The following is a 9,730-nucleotide window of genomic DNA, read 5'->3' as shown; positions in this document are numbered from 1 at the left end:
GGGCTTTTGCCCGAAACGTCGATTTTACTGTTCCTCGTATGCTGCCTGAACTGCTGCTCTTCCAGCACCACTAATCCAGAATCTGGTTTCCAGCATTGTTTTTACCTCTACACTTTATGTGCTGATAGGTTTCATCACTCGTGGAATTGATTAGTGTGCAAAGGGGAAAAAAAAAGAGTTAAAATCAGTTTTTCATCCTTACGCCAGTTTCTTATTCATTCACATGGTTTACATCAACCCCTACAGCTTATTTATAGTATAATTTTATCTATAGAAATTTATCAAAAGACTTTTAAGGTCAAGATACTTCATAGAATTTAACACACTATACTTGTGTTGTCACTTTATAAGAGTAATGGAGGTAAATCGACAAAATGTTTCATATGTAAACCCATGCTGATTGTTGTTTTTCCTGCTGTTAATCTCATACAATTGATATCATTGTATTAAATGCATCCTTGTCCATGGTGTCTGTTCCTGTTTTTGAAGCACTCCTGTTCTGAGACCTCGTTTGCCTTAGAAATGACAGGTCGTGCGTGATTAAAAGCAAATTACTGCGGATGCTGGAATCTGAAACCAAAAGAGAAAATGCTGGAATATCTCAGTAGGTCTGCCAGACCTGCTGAGATTTTCCAGCATTTTCTCTTTTGGTTTTAGGCCATGCATGATGTTCTTGTTAATATGAAGGATGAACTAGAGTGGGCATATCTATGGAACTTCCTGATATCCTAGATTAATAGAAACTTAGTCTAGGGCAGTGCATAGAAAATGTGGAACCTATATCTGCTTCTTACTTCAGTAACTGCACTAGGGGACAGAGCTAAGGCGGGGATCCCAGCTCTGGCTGTTACCTTTTTCTTCACATTACAGGGGACCCAGGATAATATCAGGGACAGTCTTGCCATGAAATCTTACTGCATTTCCATTCTGGGACAACTCCACTGCAAGAAAAGCTCCAGGCCAAGATGAGAAAGTAAGAGGAGTCCAGGAGCCTGGAAAGAAGCTAGGCAGATTTCTGGGTCCAGGACTCAGTCTTTGGGCACTGCTCGTATTTCCTGAAGTAGTCAAAGTTCCAGGTCATTCTGGTGGTTTTTCACAACTGGCAGCTCTCTGAGTAAGGGGCAAATTCTCACGTCCAACCCATTAACACTCCAAATGATTGAGGAACAACATGTAAAAGCAAGGATGGATTCTACACTACCTGTTAAATTCTGCCCAAAATGTGCTAACCTCATTGATTCTGCTTCTTACCTCCCCACTAACCATAAAAAGGTTTGTAAGGCACCACCTTCCTCAATAAATCCATACTGACTGTCCTTGCTGACAATTTATACAGTCTGTTTGGAGAAATGTAATTGTAGTTAGTGTGTTGACTGGTTTGCTGTAGTCATGTGCTACACCTCTGCTGTAATGCCTTTATATGCAACCTGCAATTGCCATTGGACTTAAAACATATCTCTTAGAGCTTTTTCTAGCTAATTGGCCATGAGCAAGGTTACGCTAAAGAATCTATAATTACTTGGTTATTCCTTCATTCATTTTTAATGTGTTTTTACAATATTAGCCATTCCTGAAGAAGGGCTTATGCCCAAAACGTCGATTCTCCTGTTCCCTGGATGCTGCTATTCTCACACAAGCAAAGCCTTGGGCCTTGTTTCTCTTACAATCCCAAGATACATTTCATCAAATTCTAAAGATGAATTTACTTTCTAAAGCTACATAATGTAATACTTTCTCCTTCTGTATATTTATCCAATGTTTTTCTTTTCAACCTTTTCTAAGGGCAGCACGGTGGCACAGTGGTTAGCACTGCTGCCTCACAGCGCCAGTGACCCGGGTTCAATTCCCGCCTCAGGCGACTGACTGTGTGGAGTTTGCACGTTGTAATCTAATCTAATCTAATCTAATCTAAATACTGGGGTTATATTCCAGTCTGTGGGAACTACTCCAAGGTCAATGGAATTTTGGAAGATGACCACCAATGCATGCAGTATTTCCAGGGCGACTCCAAGATGTAGATTATCACGCTGTGGTGATTTGGCAGCCTTTAATCTCATTAACCTTTCTGACTCTATTTTCTTCCTGAAACTGATTTCCTTCAATTTCTTCCTCTTACCAGATCCTTGGTTCCCTAACATTTTGGGGAAGTTATCTGTGTCCTCTTTGTGAAGACAGAACCAAAATATATACTCAATTCTTTTTGCAATGTATTTGCTCCCCATTATAATTTCCCAGCTTCTGACTGTGAGGCCTACATTTGTCTTTACTAATCTTTTTCCCTCCACATATTTGTAGAAGTTTTTATGGTCGGTTTCTAAGTTCCCTGTAACTTTACTCTCCTATTCTATTTCCCCTCTCATGATCAAATGTTTTGTCCTCTTTTGGTGAATCCTAATGTGCTCCCAATCCTTAGTTTGCTTCTTTTTCTGGTAATTGTGTATGTCTCCTCTTGGGATCTAAGACTATCATTGATTTCTGCTGTAAGTTATGATTGGTCACCATCCCTCTTTTAATTTTATTCCATACGGGAATAAAGAATGCAATAATCCTAACGAGAGTCCTGGGAAGAATGCTAAAACATGATAACAGATCATTTGCAAAGCATTAACAGAATTGGAAAAATCCAGCATGGGTTCATGAGAGGCAAATAATGCTTAAAAATTGTTTTTTGAAGATGCAACTAATACAATAGATAACATAAACCAGTGGTAGTGGTGTATTTGAATTTCAGAAGGCTTTTGATAAGAAGATCTGATTATAGTTAGTAGACAAAGATAAAGCTCATTGGATGATGATAATATATCGGCAAGGATCAAGAATTGGTTGACAAACAGGAAACGTAAAATGGAAATGAATGGTCTTTTTTCTGAGTGACGGGCAGTGACAAGTTGGGTACTTACCGGTCAGAGCTTGGCCTCAGCTATTCACTATATAATATATACATATAAATGACCTGGATGAGGGAATTGAAGACAACATTTCCAAATTTGCTGATGACATAAAGCTGGTTGGGATTGTGAGTTGTGAGGAGGATATGAGGAGGCTTCAAGGTGTTCCAGGCAAGTGGAGTAAATGGACAAGTACATGGGACAGTATGATGTGACTAATTGTGCAGTTATACATGTTAGTAAGAAAAACAGCAAGGAAGAGTATTATTTAAATGGTGATGTCTTGGGGAATGTGGTTGGAAAAGGGATTTGGGTATTCCTGTATATCAGTCAATGAAAGTTAACAGGCAGCAAGCAATTAGGAAGTATTTGGCATATTGGTCCTCACTGCAAGAGGATTGGAGTTCAGAAGTTGTTATGCACACTTTGGTGAGGCTACACCTAGAGTACTGCCCTGCCTCAGAAAGGATATATTTGGCGCAGAAGGAATGCAATAGAGGTTCATTAAGCTGATATTGGGAATGGTAGGATTGTTCTATGAGAAGAGATTGGTTTGATAGGGCCTGTATTCACTAGAGTTTAGAAGAATGAAATGTGTCCAATGGAAATGTATAAAGTGCAAAAAAACTGGACAGATTAGATGCAATGAGGATGTTTCCTTTGGTTGGGGAGACGAGAAACAAGGGTCATAGTCTCAGAATACAGAGTAAACTGTTCAGGACTCAGATGAAGAAACAAGTTTTCACTCAAATAGTTGATTATAGAGGGTAAGTAATTGAAAATATTCAAGAAAGAGATAAAGTTTTAGATTTTACAGACATGAAGGAGTATTGGGAGAAAGCAGGATTATGGCATTGACATAAAGGATCAGCCATGATGATATAGAATGGCAGAGCAGGCTCCAAAGGCTGAATGGCCTACTCCTGCTCTGAGTTTCTATGTTTCTAATTTATCACAAACAGCTTCCTCAATTACAATGTCTGTCTTCTCCTTATCTTTTGTAATGGAGATTTGAAGTATTTATTACTTCCAAATTCACACACATGTTGTATTTTTGATCTCTAATTGGCTACATATCTTCCTGAGTTATCATAAAATATTTTTGGGTTCTCTTTGGTTTTGCTGGTCAATATTGTTTTGCACTTTTTTCTGGCTTTCTTAATTTCCCTTTTAATTGCCTGCCTGCAAGTTTCTATCTCTACTAAACATTTGAAGCACTGAGCTATATTGGCATCTGAGAGATGCTTCCTTCCACTGTTTGATCCCATACTCTTTGCGATCCAGGCAAGAAATGGAATGAGCAGAAGGGGATCTAGATATGTGAGCCCCTGGGAATATATTTCTTTTATTCATTTGCTTCATGGGATGTAGGTGTCACTGACATGGCCAGCATTTGTTGTTCATCCCCAATTGCAATTAGGAATCAACATTGCTGTGGGTCTGGAATCACAAGCAACCTAATCCAGGTAAAGGTGGATATTAGAGAATCAAATGGGTTTTTCAACAGTTGATGGTAGTTGCATGACTCACTTTCAGTTCCAGATTTACTAATTGAATTTAAATTCCACCAACTGTCATGATAGGATTTGAATACAGGGCTTTACAAAGGAACCTCGATTATCCGAACATTGATTATCTGAAATTTGGATTATCCAAATAAGATCGCAATGTCCCGATGCTTAGGTAAACTGTGCTATCCGCATTTGATTACTTGAACATTCGATTACTTGAAAAATATACTCCTCACCTGTGTCGTTCGGATAATCGAAGTTCCTCTGTATCTGGGGCCTTTGGATTTCAAGTCCAGTAACTTTGTCACAACGTGACCATATATACCCCCCCCCCCCATCTATAAGTATTTCCTCCCATCTGTACCTTGTCCTTGAATGGCCTCCACTTCTTGCATGCAGATTTACCTTCAAGTAGCTGTTTCCAGTTCACTTTGCCGAATCAGATCTCAGCTTAATAAAATTAGCTTTTCTCTAGTTTAAAACTTCTACTCTTGATCTCTCTTTGTACCCTTCCATAACTATGCTAAATTAGCTGATTTAAGATTGAAACCCACTGATACCCACCTTAATTGCTCTGCTTCATTCCCTGAAACTCTAGCCCAGAATTGGATTTTCTCTTGTTTGGTTTGTCATTTATTGGCAAACATATTTTTCTGAATGTTTTTAAGAATTTTGTTATATACCTTTTACATTTTTAAATTTCCACATTAATACTAGAATGTTGAATTCATTTGTTACTGCCCTTTTGCTTTTCACCTGTTGCTTGTTGTTCTTCTACCTCCCATTGACTCCCAGTATCCTCTTTTGTCCCTCAGTTTAACCTGTATGGTGTTAGTTCAGGGTTACTTTCGCATGTCATTAACCTTCATAATTTTAATTATTTTGTTAATTATTACTTCAACTCCCTTCTTTCTCTACATAGTTCTCAGCCTTACAACAGAACTACTGTGAGAATAGCCACTGTTCAACCACCAAAATTCAGAGCTTAAGCTCGTTTCACTGTTGACATTTCTAGTTCTCCAGGATAGGAGAAGCATCTTACAGATACAACCTTGCATATGATGTCAATTAAATTGGACTGAAGTGCCCTATTGTGGCCTCTATTTAAGAGACTGCAATCTTAAATTAAAAGATTAATGTGGGATCTGACATATAACACCTGAAAAGATTATTGCTTGTATACAGCTGGTTTTGTTCCCTGCATGACACATTCTCAATTGCTGTGTGATTGTACACTTATGCAGCCTAGAGGGAACATTATCACTGAAATTAGTAACCTATACTTTCTGGTCAATTGTCTATTTGCCATCCTACGATGTCAACTCAATTATTTTCTTCTTGCCAAATGTGTGCTGGTATATTCCTCATCCAACTACCTCCTAGCTCTGTGCTCCTAGTCTATTTATGCTACTACTGTTACTCCTCCACCTACGGTCTCTGCTGTCAACTGGGCCATTCAAGAATAATCTGGACCAGTAGGTCATCATAAATTGCTCCCCAAATTATGCTTAGAAACATTCATCATTCTTAGAAACACAGTCTAGCAGAGATATACGTCTCTCCAAAGGTTACTATCTTTAGTGCGCAATGATGGAAAAGGAAGACAAAGTGGTTGTTACTTATTGTGCAGTTGCATTCCCCCAACATTGAGTTCTGAGCTTCATCAGGATATAGTATGTAAAATGAAATGACAAATTAAGGAAGTAGGTAATCACCAGTGCCATTGTTTGCTCCAGTGTTTAATCTTCTTTCTAAGTGAGTGATCCAGCGCCTAGTGTGCTTCCAGAAAAAAGTCATTAATTATTCAGTCATGCAATATGGATATCACTGGCTAGGCCAGGACAGTATTGGCCAGCTGTAATTGTCCTGGAGAAGGTGGTAGTGAGCTGGAAGTCTATTGGCATGAGTGAAGAGGAAATATAGGGTAATGCTACTGATGACACTTAAAGGTAAAAGGAATCTGAGTTTCTTTAGGTTATGGCAGATACGGCATTGAAAAGTGATTGGTCACAAAACATTAAACTGTTTTGAAGAAAAGTCTTACTGGACTTGAAACATTAACTCTGTTTCTCTCTCTACAAATGCTGCCAGACCTGCTGAGTTTCTCTGTTGATTTTTTTCTCTTTGTTTGCAAGTCACATATTTCAGCATTTTCTATTTGTAAAGAAACAATTAGTGACTTTAATAGATTATGAATCAATCTACCCCAATAACGTAATGCTGTGAATCTCCAGCAGGTACCAGTACTTGTCATACAGTCATAGAGTCATAGAGATGTACAGCATGGAAACATACCCTTCGGTCCAACCTGTCCATGCCAACCAGATATCCCAACCCAATCTAGTCCCACCTGCCAGCAACCGACCCATATCCCTTCAAACCCTTCCTATTCGTATACCCATGCAGATACCTCTTAAATGTTGCAATTGTACCAGCCTCCACCACTTCCTCTGGCAGCTCATTCCATACACATATCACCCTCTGTGTGAAAAAGTTGTCCCGTAGGTCTCTTTTATATCTTTCCTCTCTCACCCTAAACCTATGCCCTCTAGTACTGGACTCCCCCACCCCAGGGAAAAGACTTTGCCTATTTACCCTATCCATGCCCCTCATAATTTTGTACCTTCATTTAAAACACTGATTTATTAAAAGAACTAGGTGAGTTACATTAAAAAATATAGCTAAGCTTTGCCATTAATTACAGTGTTCCTTTGACAGACAGAAACAATATTCCATCCTTAACCGAAGTAAATACGAATCTGGAAGAAAACTGCATATCCTTGGTCTCTGTGGGTTTTTGTTTAAATTGATTCTCTGCCTACTTGTTTTGAAGTGTTGTTTTTGTATGATTAGATATGTGAATTGCTGTGGTAGTGTTTATTCTCTGCCCTAAATTGGCCTTGTTGCAAACTGTTGGGAGACATGCTTTGCGTCTCTCATTAGGAAAACCTCCAAAATTCTGTCCCACAGCCTGATGATTTTCTGAGAAATGGCCTCCTATCAAGGAGAAACACCTTAAATTACACAGGATCCCGACAGATTAGCATTCGCACTGCCTACCCAGAGCTAATCTGATGTTTTTGCCAGAGGGATCCTGCAGTGGCATTAAGAGCCCTGTGCGCCTGAAACAAATAGAGGAGCAAAGTTACAACATAATCATTTACAGACTGTCTGCTGTGGCTGTAAAGGAATTAAATACAGACCTGTGTTTTTTGAAGCTATTCTTTATTCCTAAAGTACATGCTTGTTGTGTTGTGGCTTTTGGGTGTTGGTGAGAATGCACTCAGCATCCCCCCATAATTGGGCTTTTGTCCCGTCTCTGGAAGGTAATTTACAGCAGTTCTAACCCCACCTTTGTCGGGACAGAATGCCAATTGAATTAATTCCCCATGCTATCAAAACCTGTTAGAGAACTAAGTGCTGCTAACCGCCACCTCCCAGCGGAATCCTCTGATGTGGTTGTCATTCCATGGTTTCCATTTTACAGGCCCAGGGGAGGGAAGGTGTGATGCAGGAGGTGGGGATAAAATCACAGGGAATGGTGTCACATCGTTGGATTGGGGTGTTTTACTGTCAGGAGGAACATAAGTGGCCAGGCTGAGAAGGACTGCTGCCAATATTTAAAGGCCCAATGGGGGGCCATTTTATGTTGCCATTGGCATCTTGCCAACAGTGGGTCACACTCCCACTATCTGAGGGCACCACTAGCTAAATGGAAGCAGTCTCCCAGTAACCAGGTCTTCTTGAAACCAAGATGGGGCTGCAGGATGGGAGGCAGCGCTGCAATCCAATGTTCTTTTTATCCCCCTGAAGTATTTCCAACACTTTTGGCTATGATTACTTGAAAGTCTTTCTTCAACTGTCTTCTGTAGGCCTCAGGCTTGCTGTCTGTCTCAGCAATGGCCATAGCTGCTGAACCATTAGCCCTCTCATTTAGTGAGCAAATCCTGGGGCAGAGCCATCATCTGGCCATGAAATTAGCTGCTGTTGTAAGAGATTGCCCTGGTTCTCCTCACCCACTGAGGCAAGGTTGCCTGACACTTTTCCCCAGGTTCCCTGCTGGCTCCAAATAAGGTATTAGCCCATCACTCAGTTGGCAGCTGAGTCGAGAGATTGAATGTTCAAACCCCTGTTTGGCACCAAATCTAGGTTGATATTCCCCCGCTGCATTGGTGGAGAGTTACACTTATTGTAAAATGAGCTCACGATGTTACTTTGAAGAAGAGAATGGCATTTCTTCCAAATGTCCTTGGTCGATAGCAGTCACTCAACCAAGATCAGTGAACAAACACTTGTCTTAGTCCTTATGATGTGAGTATGGATCATAACCCCAAAGCACCAATAGATGTACTTAAATCTTAATTATAACACGCATTTTTAAGAGAAGACTAGTAAACTCCATCAAATACAGACCAAGAACCCTCCGCTGCTCCTTCATGCCCAGGATCATTATTTTGAACCTCCTCTGCTTCCCCTTCCTTTTCCCATCCCTCAACCAAGGCCAGCACATTCCTCCTTTGATACAAGGGTCCAAGCAAACTGCACATAATATTCCAAATGCGGTCTGACCAGAGCCTTATACAGCCTCAGCAGTACATTCCTGCTCTCGATTTTAGCCCTAATGCAATGAATGCCAACAGTATGTTTACCTTCCTAACTGCCAACTGAATCTGCACGTTGACCTTAGGTGAATCCTGAGCAATGACTCTGAAGTCTGCTTATGCTTCAGGTTTCCAAAACCTTTCCCTATTTAGAAAATAATAGATTAGTTTGAGATCTGTTAAACTATCACACACATCAGTATTTACTGTGGAAAAGGATATGGAAGATATGGACTGTAGGGAAATAGATGGTGACATCTTGCAAAATGTCCAGATTACAGAGGAGGAAGTACTGAATGTCTTGAAAGGGTTAAAGGTTGATAAATCCCCAGGACCTGATCAACTGTACCTGAGAACTCTGTGGGAAGCTAGAGAAGTGATTGCTTGGCCTCTTGCTGAGATATTTGCATCTTCAATAGTCACAGGTGAGGTGCCGGAAGACTGGAGGTTGGCAAACGTGGTGCCACTGTTTAAAAAGGCCGGTAAAGACAAGCCAGGGAACTATAGACCGGTGAGCCTGACCTTGGTGGTGGGCAAGTTGTTGGAGGGAATTCTGAGGGACAGGAATGTACATGTATTTGGAAAGGCAAGGACTGATTAGGGATAGTCAACATGGCTTTGTGCGTGAGAAATCATGTCTCACAAACTTGATTGAGTTTTTTGAAGAAGTAACAAAGAAGATTGATGAGGGCAGAGCAGTAGGTGTGATCTATATGGACTTTAGTAAGGC

This window comes from Chiloscyllium plagiosum, chromosome 4, assembly GCF_004010195.1.
Source record: "Chiloscyllium plagiosum isolate BGI_BamShark_2017 chromosome 4, ASM401019v2, whole genome shotgun sequence".
NCBI lineage: Eukaryota > Metazoa > Chordata > Chondrichthyes > Orectolobiformes > Hemiscylliidae > Chiloscyllium > Chiloscyllium plagiosum.
The sequence above is the reverse complement of the archived record's forward strand: the minus strand, read 5'-3'. Positions refer to the sequence as shown.